The following is a 10503-nucleotide window of genomic DNA, read 5'->3' as shown; positions in this document are numbered from 1 at the left end:
ATTAACTTGCACAACATGAGAACCCATTTTCCTATCACAGATTAGCAAGGTACAATATGAGAATGATGACTATAGGAAGTGAATGTGATTAAAACTCTTATAGGGTTTTTGTGTTTTTATTGGTACATTATAGTTGTACATTGTATTAGGGTTCATTTTGACATAACCATTCATATATAGAATATAATTTGTTTCACAACAGTCCTCAGTTCTTCCTCTCTCCCTCTCCTCCTACTTCCACCTGTTCCCCTTCCTCTACTGGTCTTCCTTCTATTTATTTATAGTTCTTCTTAATTGGTACTTTATAGATATGCATAAAGGTCAAATTCACTGTGGTATATTCATATATTGTCATGTAGTTTTGTTGCACTGAGCCAGTCATTGATTCTTATTCTCACACCTTTTGGGCAAGAGTATGAATTTGTGAAATGGTTTTTGTGGAGTCCGAGTAAATTTTTGGCTGGCATGATGAATCTCTCTGATGCCACGGCCAGGATCTGTTGGTTTAACTACCTTCTCTATCAAAATCAGTCTGCCCATCTATTACTTCATCACTAGGAAAAATGATTTAGGTATTACAGAGCTAAACATAATACAAGATACACATAAAGCCATGAATAAGTTTAATGTGCAAAGCATGCATAACAATCTTATACAGCAAGGAAATAACCAACAAATGTTCTTGGACCTACATAGTAACAAAAGCAAAGGGGCAAATACAAGCAATGACAAGAGTCACAGTGTTTACAAGAGTGTTATCAAACAAAATTTTCATAAAAAACAGTTTTCCTTGTTTTAAATCTGAAGAGAAATTAGTGGTGTGGGCCTTTATGTAATTGGAAAATGTATTATAGAGAACACTCAAAACCATCCTGGCAGTGAAGTATAATATGTAGCTAGTTCCGTGTGACTCTTTTTGATGATACACTTCAATGCAGGCAGATAGCACTATGTCAAAGGGTAATTTCATTAAAGTAACTCTACAAAAAGACAAAATAATGTGGTCTAAATGTGCATCTCTCTGATGATTTGGTTTGATTACTAAAACACAAATCTGGAAGAGTGAATGTAATATATTTCATTTAAGTTACATGTTTTATTTTTTCCCTTCACAACTCAGCTTTAGATAAGATACAAGCAGAAAAAATTAAGAGTATGCTTTCAGATGATAAAGTGGGGCAAAGTTTTCCAAGTTGTATGATAAAGAACAACTCCTAAGTTTTAATCATTTTCTAACTAGCTATGCAGTAGCTATCAAATCATGAAAATTACCTTTACTTAATGAGCATTTCTGAATGGATGGCTACATATGGTATTTTCTCCAAAATATGAGAAAATGGGTTAACAAGTTCTCAAAGTTCTATGATATGAGCCAGTGTATTTGTTTTAATTGTTTTAAATTTTAGCCTGTATAATTCAGTGATTTTTAGCATATTCATAAGGTTGTACAACCACCAACACTATCTAAGTTGGGAACACGTTAAACACTCCCAAAATCCACCTTGGGCATATTAGCAGTCATTCTCCATTTTCCCATTGCCCAGTCACTAATCTGTTTCCTGCCTTTATAGATTGGCCTGTTCTGGACATTTCTTAAAAATGAAATCATACAATGCCTGCTATTTTGTGATTTTTTAACACAGCAAAATATTTTCAAAGTTCATCAATGTTGTAGAATGTATCAGTAACATTTCTTTTTATGGTTTAATAATATTCCATTGTATGGATATACAAAATTTTGTTGATTCATTCATCCATTGATGTACATTTAGGTATTCTCACTTCTGGACTATAATGATTAACACTGCTATGAACATTTATTTTCACAATTTTGTTTGAGCACGTTTTCAATTATTTTAGGTATATACCTAGAAGTGGGATTACTGATTCATATTATAACTGCCAAACTATTTTCTAAAGTGAATTCACCATTTAATTTTCCTATTAGAAGTGCATTTGGGAGTTCGCGGGAGTGCGAGAGCCGGGCCGGCGCAGTGGGGAGGGTGAGGTGGAAGGGCGCATGGTCGGCCCAGCCATAACAGTTACCGCTGGGCACTGTGGACAATGTCCTGTGGCGGCCTCGCTGGTCTTGATGTGCCGCCTGTGGCACCGTGCAGGGACTCCCTGCGCCCACCTGACCACTGTTAGATGTAGGACTGAGCCTGCGTCCACCCCGAGTATGCGCACATCGTATATGGAGATCCTGCCCAAGGAGCCTCCAGCCACCCCTTTTCCCTCCCTCGCCAAGGAGCTGACGCCGTGCTCCTCACTCTCCCCGTTCCTACTGCTCTCCACCTTCATGGGGCTTCGGCTCAACAAAGCCAGGAATTCTTAGAGTGCCCAGGCTTTGGCTGGTCTTCGAAACCAGCATCATGGTGCTTCCTGAACTGGATTCCGCAGTGCCTGAGCAACGTAGGGGAGCTCCAGCGGCGGGACCTCAGCTACACCAGCGATGCACACACAACCCTCATGAAAGAGTTTACAAAACTAATCCAGGCAACATGGACTTCATCCTCCAATGATCTGGTGAGCCCATCTGAGTTCAAGACCCAGATCCAGAGATATGCACAGCGTCTTGTTGGTTATAATCAGCAGGATTCCTGCTCAGGAGTTCCCTTACATTCTTCTGGATGGGCTCCACAACCAGGTGAACCGAGGTACAGTGAGGTCGAAATTCGACCCTGAGAATCTCAACCATCCTCCTGATGATGTAAAAGAACGAGATGTCGAGGAAATATCTAGAACAAGAAGACAGTCGGATTGGGGATCTCTTTGTCGGGCAGCTAAAGAGCTTCCTGACGTGCACCCATGTAATTACTGCTCTAGTCTTTGATCCCCTCTGGGACCTTTCACTGCCCATTGCTAAGCGAGGTTATCCTGAGGTAACGCTAATGGACTGCATGAGGCTCTTCACCAAAGAGGACGTGCTTGATGGTGATGAACAGCCAACATGCTGTTGCTACCGAGCCAGAAAGAGATGTATAAAGTTCTCCATCCAGAGGTTCCCAAGGATCTTGGTGCTCCACCAGAAGTGGTTCTCAGAATCCAGGATATGATCTAGCAAGCTCACAATATTTGTGAACTCCCGACTAAAAGACCTGGATTTGACAGAATTTGCCTGAGAAAACATCAGCCACACTGTTTATAACCTGTATGCTGTGTCTAATCACTCCAGAAGCCCCTTGGGTGGCTATTATTCAGCCTACTGCCCAAATCCAGTGACAGGCAAATGGCACAATTTCCGTGACTCCGGGGTCATGCCCATGCCTTCCAGTCACGTCCTCACCAGCAACGCCTATTTGCTCTCCTACCAGTTAGCCAGTCCACCCTTCCCAGTCTGTGAGGGGTTCTTCGTCCACCTGTGGCTCTCTCCAGCACCCGCGCTTCCTGGGAAGACAGCGCCCTCTGGAGCCTGCTGGGAGCATAGTCGCCTTCATCATGGCACCATTGAGGAGCTGGCACCTGTCTACCTGGACCTGTGCACCGGTCCAGTACAGGAAGCATCCAAGAGCCAAGAGTCCCCTTAATGCTACTGATTCTGAGGGCACCGGCAAGGGATGTCTTTGAGAAAAACTGGTTATTTCAAAGCCCATCTTTCTTTACATACTGTAATGAAAGTATTCAGAGGAGACCCTCTCCTCTGTACCTCTTCACAGCTGGGAAGTTGGGCTGGTCCTTTTTGGTTAATTCTTCAAGTACAAGTTTCCTAATGCTAGCCCCCTGGGGTGCTAGGTGAGTGTTGGCCAGGCTCAAGCACACCACAGTAGACCTCGGATCTAAACAAGTTTTTGTTTTGGGTTTTTCGTTTTGTTTTGGATGCAATCTAGCCGCCTGCAAGAATTGTGCCTTATATCATTTGGGAACTAGGGGGTAACAGCCCTTCCCTGACATATCCCTCAGTCCCTTCCCTTTTCCCCAGTGCTATGTTCAAACCCACTGGGGGAAGTAGGGTTCTGCTCTTAGCCCCTGGTATGTTGTGCACTGCAGTGAGATGAAGAGGGAAGGAAGTAGAATCAAGTTCTTCCTGCCCACTACCTCTTACTGAAACCAAAGTGTGGAAAAGAAAACAAATAATACAAATTAGCAAATAAATCACTAACACTAAAAACAAGAAATTAACTAAGAAAAATCAATGAAATCAAAAGCCTGTTATTTGAAAAGATCAATAAATTTGAGAAATAATATTAATAAATATCTGTGCAGATTAAGTAAAGAAAAAGGTAAATACACAAATTACCAGTATCAGAAACGAAAAAGGAAAATTTTAAAAAAGAAATGAAAGAGGGGCCAGCACTACTGATTCCATGGACCAATTATTTTAAGAATAATACAGAAATAACGAAGTTGTTCTCATGGTTGATAACTTAAATGAAATGAATCAATTTTTATAAAACCATAATTTAACAAAACCCACACAAAAAGAAAAAATCATCTTGATAGGCAATTAGCAAAGAAATTAAATGAATAATTGAGTGCCTTCCAAAATATAAAGCATCAAGTCCAAATGAATTTACCAGCAAATTCTACCAAATACATAAGAAGAAATTATGTCAATTATCTGAAATATTTTCCAGAAAAGAGAAAAAGAGGGCATACCTCCTAAGTCATTCCTAGAGGTTAGTGTCACTCTAATACCAAAGCTAGATATAGACATTACAAAAAAAAAGGAAAACTACAGATCAATGTCTCTCATGAATATAGATACAAAAAAATCCTCAATAAAATATTAGCAAAATGAACCCAGTAATGTATAAAAACAACTCTGCTACATGGACAAGTAGAATATATTCCAGATATCCAACCCTGGTTCAACATTCCAATATAAAATTAAATCAAACAAACTATTCTGCACATATACAAATATATCACAATGTTCCCACTTTATGTATGATTATAATATACCAATAACAAATTTTAAAATACATACCAATGTTAGTGTAATCCATCACACCAATTAGCCAATGAAGAAAAATCATACGATGATATCAATAGATGCATACAAAGCATTTTATAAGAATTCAATATGAATTCATCATAAAAAAATCTCAGCAAACTGCTTGGCATAGTAGTGCTTGCCTGTAATCACAGCAAATAGGGAGTCTGAGGCAGGAAGATTGCAAGTTGAAGGCCAGCCTCAGCAAATTATACCCTCATCAAGATAGCAAGACATCTCAAACTTTTTTAAAAAATGAAAAGGATGAAGGATGCAGCTCAGTGGCAGAATGCCCCTGGGTTCAATTCCCAGTACCAAAAACAAAACACTTTTTTTAAACTCAGAAAACTAAGAATAGAGGGAATTTCTTCAACTTGAAAAATACCTGTTGCTTTTGAGGAATCTCCATACTGATTTCCATAGTGGTTGTACTAATGTACCATCTCACCAAAATGTGTTAGTATCCCTCTCTCCCCACGTCCTCACCAGCAGTTATTAATATCTATGTGTTTGATGGATGCTATTCTAACTGGAATGAGATGAAATCTCAGCATAGTATTTGTTTGCATTTTCCTGATTCCTAATGAAGGTGAACTTTTTTTCTCATATTTGTTGACTGTTTTCATTTCTTTTTGCTATTTATTTTGAGAAACATCTATGTAGCTCAGTTGGCCATTTATTAAATAAGGGTTTTTTTTGGTGTTAAGTTTTTTGAGCTCTGTATATATTCTGGGTATTAATCCTCTGTCAGAAGAGTAACTTGCAAATATTTTCTCCCATTCTCTATGTTCTCTTTTCATGGTCTTGTTTCCATTGCTGTGCAGAAACTTTTTAATTTGATGCCATCCCAATTATTGCTTCTTGGGTTTTATTTCTTGTGCTTTGGAAACAATTAAGAATGTAAAGAAAGGGCTTACAGAATGGAAGAAAATTTTCACCAGTTACTCTTCCAATGGGAATTTAATACCAAGAATATATAGAGGGAAATGAGGGGCGGAGGGGGAGAGGGGAAGGAAAGATGGTGGAAAGAGACAAACATCATTACCCTATGTTCATGTACAATTACACGAATGGTGTGAATCTACATTGTGTACAGCCAGAGAAATGAAAAGTTGTACTCTGTGTACAATGAGTCAAAATGCATTGTGCTGTCATGCATAAGTAAATAGAACATACAATAAGAAAAATTCCCAGAATATATAAAGAATTCAAACCTTACCACCAAAAACCAACCAAACAAACAAAAAAACACTAATAACGTATTCAATAAGTGGTCAAAAGATCTAAATAGACATTTCTCAAAAGAAGAAACACAAATGGCCACGAAATATATGAAAAATATTTAACATCCCTAGCAATCAAGGAAATGCAAATCAAAAGTTCCTTATCTCACTTTAGTCAGAATGAAAATAATAATAATAAAAGCTGGTGAGGATATGGGGGAAAAGGTACACTCATACATTGTTAATGGGACTGAAAATTAGTACAACCACTAAGGAAATCAATATAGGGCTTCTTTAAAAAAACTAGGAATGGAACTACCATATGATCCAGCTATCCTACTCCTCAGTATTTATATGAAAAGACCTAAAATCTGTATACTTAATTGATACAGGCACATTAATGTTTATAGCAGCACAATTTACTATAACTAAGTTACAGAATCAACCCAGATGCCCATTAGTAGATGAATGGTGAAGAAAATGTGGTATATATACACAATGGAGTATTATGTAGCCATAAAGAAGAATGAAATTATGGTATTTGCTTGTACATGGATAGAAATAAAGAATATTATGCTAAGTAAAATAAGCCAGACTCAAAGTCAAGGGTTGATGTTCTCTCTCATGTTTGAAAACTAGAGATAAAAAAGGAATTTACAAAAGGATAATCTCACAAAAACAGAAGGGATATTAGTAGAGTAGAGGTAGAGGATCAAGGGTAAGGCAGGATGGGAGGAAGAGAGGAAAAGGAAAGAATAGGGCAATAAAGTTGGCCAGATTATGCTATATGCATGTATTAATACATCACAATGAATTCCATTTTATATGAAATTATAATGCACCAATAAAATATATAGATAGATAGATAGATAGAAATAATAGATGGAAGATTATAAAAGTAGAAGGGGAATTGAGAAGGGAAGGGAAAGAGAAAGTACTAGGCAATGTACTGGGGCCAAATGTTATGTGTATATAAGAATATGTCACAATAAGCCCCACTACTGTGCATAATTATAATGCACTAATACATGAAAAAGAAAAAAACCTACAGTTAACATCAAACTTAGACAAACCAGATGCTTTTTCACTACTATAAGGAGTAAGTCAAGGATGTTCCCCCTCACAGCTAGTATTCAATATCATGCTGGAAATCCAAGCTACTATAATAGGACCAAAAGGATAAAAGGTATACAGATTAGGAAGGAAAACACTTGTCTTTGTATGTAGATGACATGGTTATCTATGTAAAAACTTTTTAAAAAGAAGTCCTCAAAATAATAATATGCTATTATAGCAAGTTTGCTATATATAAAGTAGAAATACAAATGTGAATTGCTTTCATATATCTGAAATGCAAAACTGGAATTTGAAGTTTAAAATACAACATCAATTACATTAGTACAGAATAATGAAATACTTAGTTATAATTCCAACAAAATATGCACAAGACCTATATGGGGAAATGGATGAAAAGAGCAAAATAAATCTAAATAAATGGAGACACTACATGTGTATGGATAGAAAGACTCAATATAGTCAAGATCAATTGTTACCAAATTGATCTATTGATTCAATGACATGCCAATTAAAATCTCAGGCAGTTATTTTGTGAATATAAACAAACAATCTAAAGTTTATATGTATACAGAGAAGATTCAGAATAGTCAATAAAATATTGAAAGAAAAACTGATACTACCCAACTTCAAAACTTACTATAAAGTCACAGTGACTAAGTGCAGTATTGAAAAGGAATAGAAAACTGATGAATGAATCAGACTGGAGAGTCCTGAAAAAACACACACAAATACATAGTCAACTGATCTTTGCAAAGGAGCAATGACATTTCAACAGTCTTTAAAACAAATGATGCTAAAACCACAGTACAACTACATGCAAACAATAAACAAAAAGAATCCAGGCAAAACCTCACACATTTCAAAAAAAAAAAATTCTAAATGAATCACAGACCTAAATGAAAAATTCAAAACCACAAAACTATTAGAGGATAATGTGGGAGAAAATCTATATGTCCTTAAGTTTGGTGATGACTTTTTTAGATACAACAGCAAAAGCATGATCCATGAAAGAAAAAAAAAATCCATAAGTTGGAATTCATTAAAATTTTAAACTTCCCTGTGAAAAAGACTATTAAGAAAATGGAAAGAGAAGCCACAATTCAGGAAAAACAGATTGCAAAGCACACAGCCAATAAAGATTGGTGTCCAAAATATAGGAAGGTACATTTTTTAAAAATTTATTTTTATTGTAAACAAATGGGATACATGTTGTTTCTGTTTGTACATGGAGTGACACCATACCATTTGCGTAATCATACATTTACATAGGGTAATGATGTTTGATTCATTCTATTATTTTTTCCTTGCCCCCCACCCCTCTTTTCCATCTATACAGACCCTCCTTCCTCCATTCTTGCACCCTCCCACCCCCATTATATGTCATCATCCAATTATCAGTGAGATCATTCGCCCTTTGGATTTTTGAGATTGGCTTAGCATGATATTCTCCAATTTCATCCATTTGCCTGCAAATGCCATAATTTTATTATTCTTTATAGCTGAGTAAAATTCCATTGTGTGTGGTGTGTGTGTATATATATATATATATATATATATATATATATATATATATATATATACACACTACAGTTTCTTTATCCATTCATCAATTGAAGGACATCTAGGTTGGTTCCACAGTCTGGCTATTGTGAATTGAGCAGCTATGAACATTGATGTGGCTGTATCTCTGTAGTATGCTGATTTTAAGTCCTTTGGGTATAGGCCAAGGAGTGGGATAGCTGGGTCAAACAGTGGGTCCATTCCAAGTTTTCTAAGGAATCTCCACACTGCTTTCCAGAGTGCCTGAACTAATTTGCAACCCCACCAGCAATGTATGAGTGTACCTTTTTCCCCACATCCTCGCCAACACCTATTGTTGCTTGTGTTCTTGATAATCGTCATTCTAATTGGGGTGGGATGGAATCTTAGGGTAGTTTTGATTTGCATTTCTCTTATTACTAAAGATGGTGAACATTTTTTCATATGTTTGTTGATTGCTTGTACATCTCCTTCTGTGAAGTGTCTGTTCATATCCTTAGTCCATTTGTTGATTGGGTTATTTGTATTCTCGGTGTACAGATTTTTGAGTTCTTTATATATTCTGGAAATTAGTGCTCTATCTGAAGTATGAGTGGCAAAGATATTTTGATATGTTGTATCATTGTTCTCATTGACCTCTAAGAATTTTTTAATCTCCTCCCTGATGTTTTTTGTTATCCATGTTTCATTCAATAGCATATTATTTAGTCTCCAGGTGTTGGAGTAATTTCTGTTTTTTATTTTGTCATTGATGTCTATTCTCAGTCCATTATGATCTGATAGAACACAAGGCAGTATCTCTATTTTTTTGCATTTCCTAAGGGCTGCTTTGTGGCATAACATATGGTCTATTTTCGAGAAGGTTCCATGTGCTGCTGAGAAGAAAGTGAATCTGCTCGTTGATGGAACAAATATTCTATGTATGTCTATTAAGTCTAGGTTATTGATTGTGTTATTGAGTTCTATGGTTTCTTTGGTTGGTTTTTGTTTGGAAGACCTGTCTAGTGGTGACAGCGGTGCATTAAAGTCACCCAGAATTATTGTGTTGTGGTCTATGTGATTCCTGAAATTGAGAAGGATTTGTTTGATGTACAGGGATGCACCATTGTTTGGAGCGTAAATATTTACTATCATTATGTCTTCCTGATTTATGGTTCCCTTAAGCAGTATGAAATGTCCTTCTTTATCCCTTCTGACTAACTTTGGCTTGAAGTCCATTTATCTGATATAAGGATGGAAACCCCTGCTGTTTTACTGAGTCCATGTGCATGGTAGGTTTTTTCTCATCCTTTCACCTTTAGTCTGTGAATGTCTTTTTCTATGAGATGAGTCTCTTGCAGGCAGCATATTGTTGGGTCTTTCTTTTTAATAAATTCTCCCACTCTATGTCTCTTGATTGATGAATTTAGGCCATTAACATTCAGGGTTATTATTGAGATATGATTTGTATTCCCAGTCATTTGGCTTATTTTTGGTTTTTAAGTTGGCTTGCTTTCTCCTTTGAGTGGTTTTTCTCTAAGGTAGTTCCTCCCTTTGCTGATGTCCATTGTCGTTTTTCATTTCCTCCTCATCGAATATTTTGTTGAGAACATTCTGTAGTGCAGACTTTCTATTTGTGAATTCTTTTAACTTTTATTTATCATGGAAGGATTTTATTTCATCTTCAAATCTGAAGGTTAGTTTTGCTGGGTATAGGATTCTTGGTTGGCAACCATGTTCTTTCAGAGCTAG

At 36.7% G+C, this 10503-nt stretch overlaps 1 pseudogene across 1 annotated transcript; it reads left to right on the top strand.

Moving 5' to 3' along the window:
- Positions 1-2179: 2179 nt before the first annotated feature.
- Positions 2180-3527, top strand: LOC306651057 (ubiquitin carboxyl-terminal hydrolase 2-like; annotated as a pseudogene). Its single transcript has one exon. The product of its transcript is annotated as a ubiquitin carboxyl-terminal hydrolase 2-like (transcript).
- The last annotated feature ends 6976 nt before the right edge of the window (positions 3528-10503 follow it).

This window comes from Sciurus vulgaris, assembly GCF_902686455.1.
Source record: "Sciurus vulgaris genome assembly, chromosome: X".
NCBI classification, from domain to species: domain Eukaryota; kingdom Metazoa; phylum Chordata; class Mammalia; order Rodentia; family Sciuridae; genus Sciurus; species Sciurus vulgaris.
Note: the sequence above shows the minus strand (reverse complement) of the source record. Positions and strands in the feature narration are given on the sequence as shown.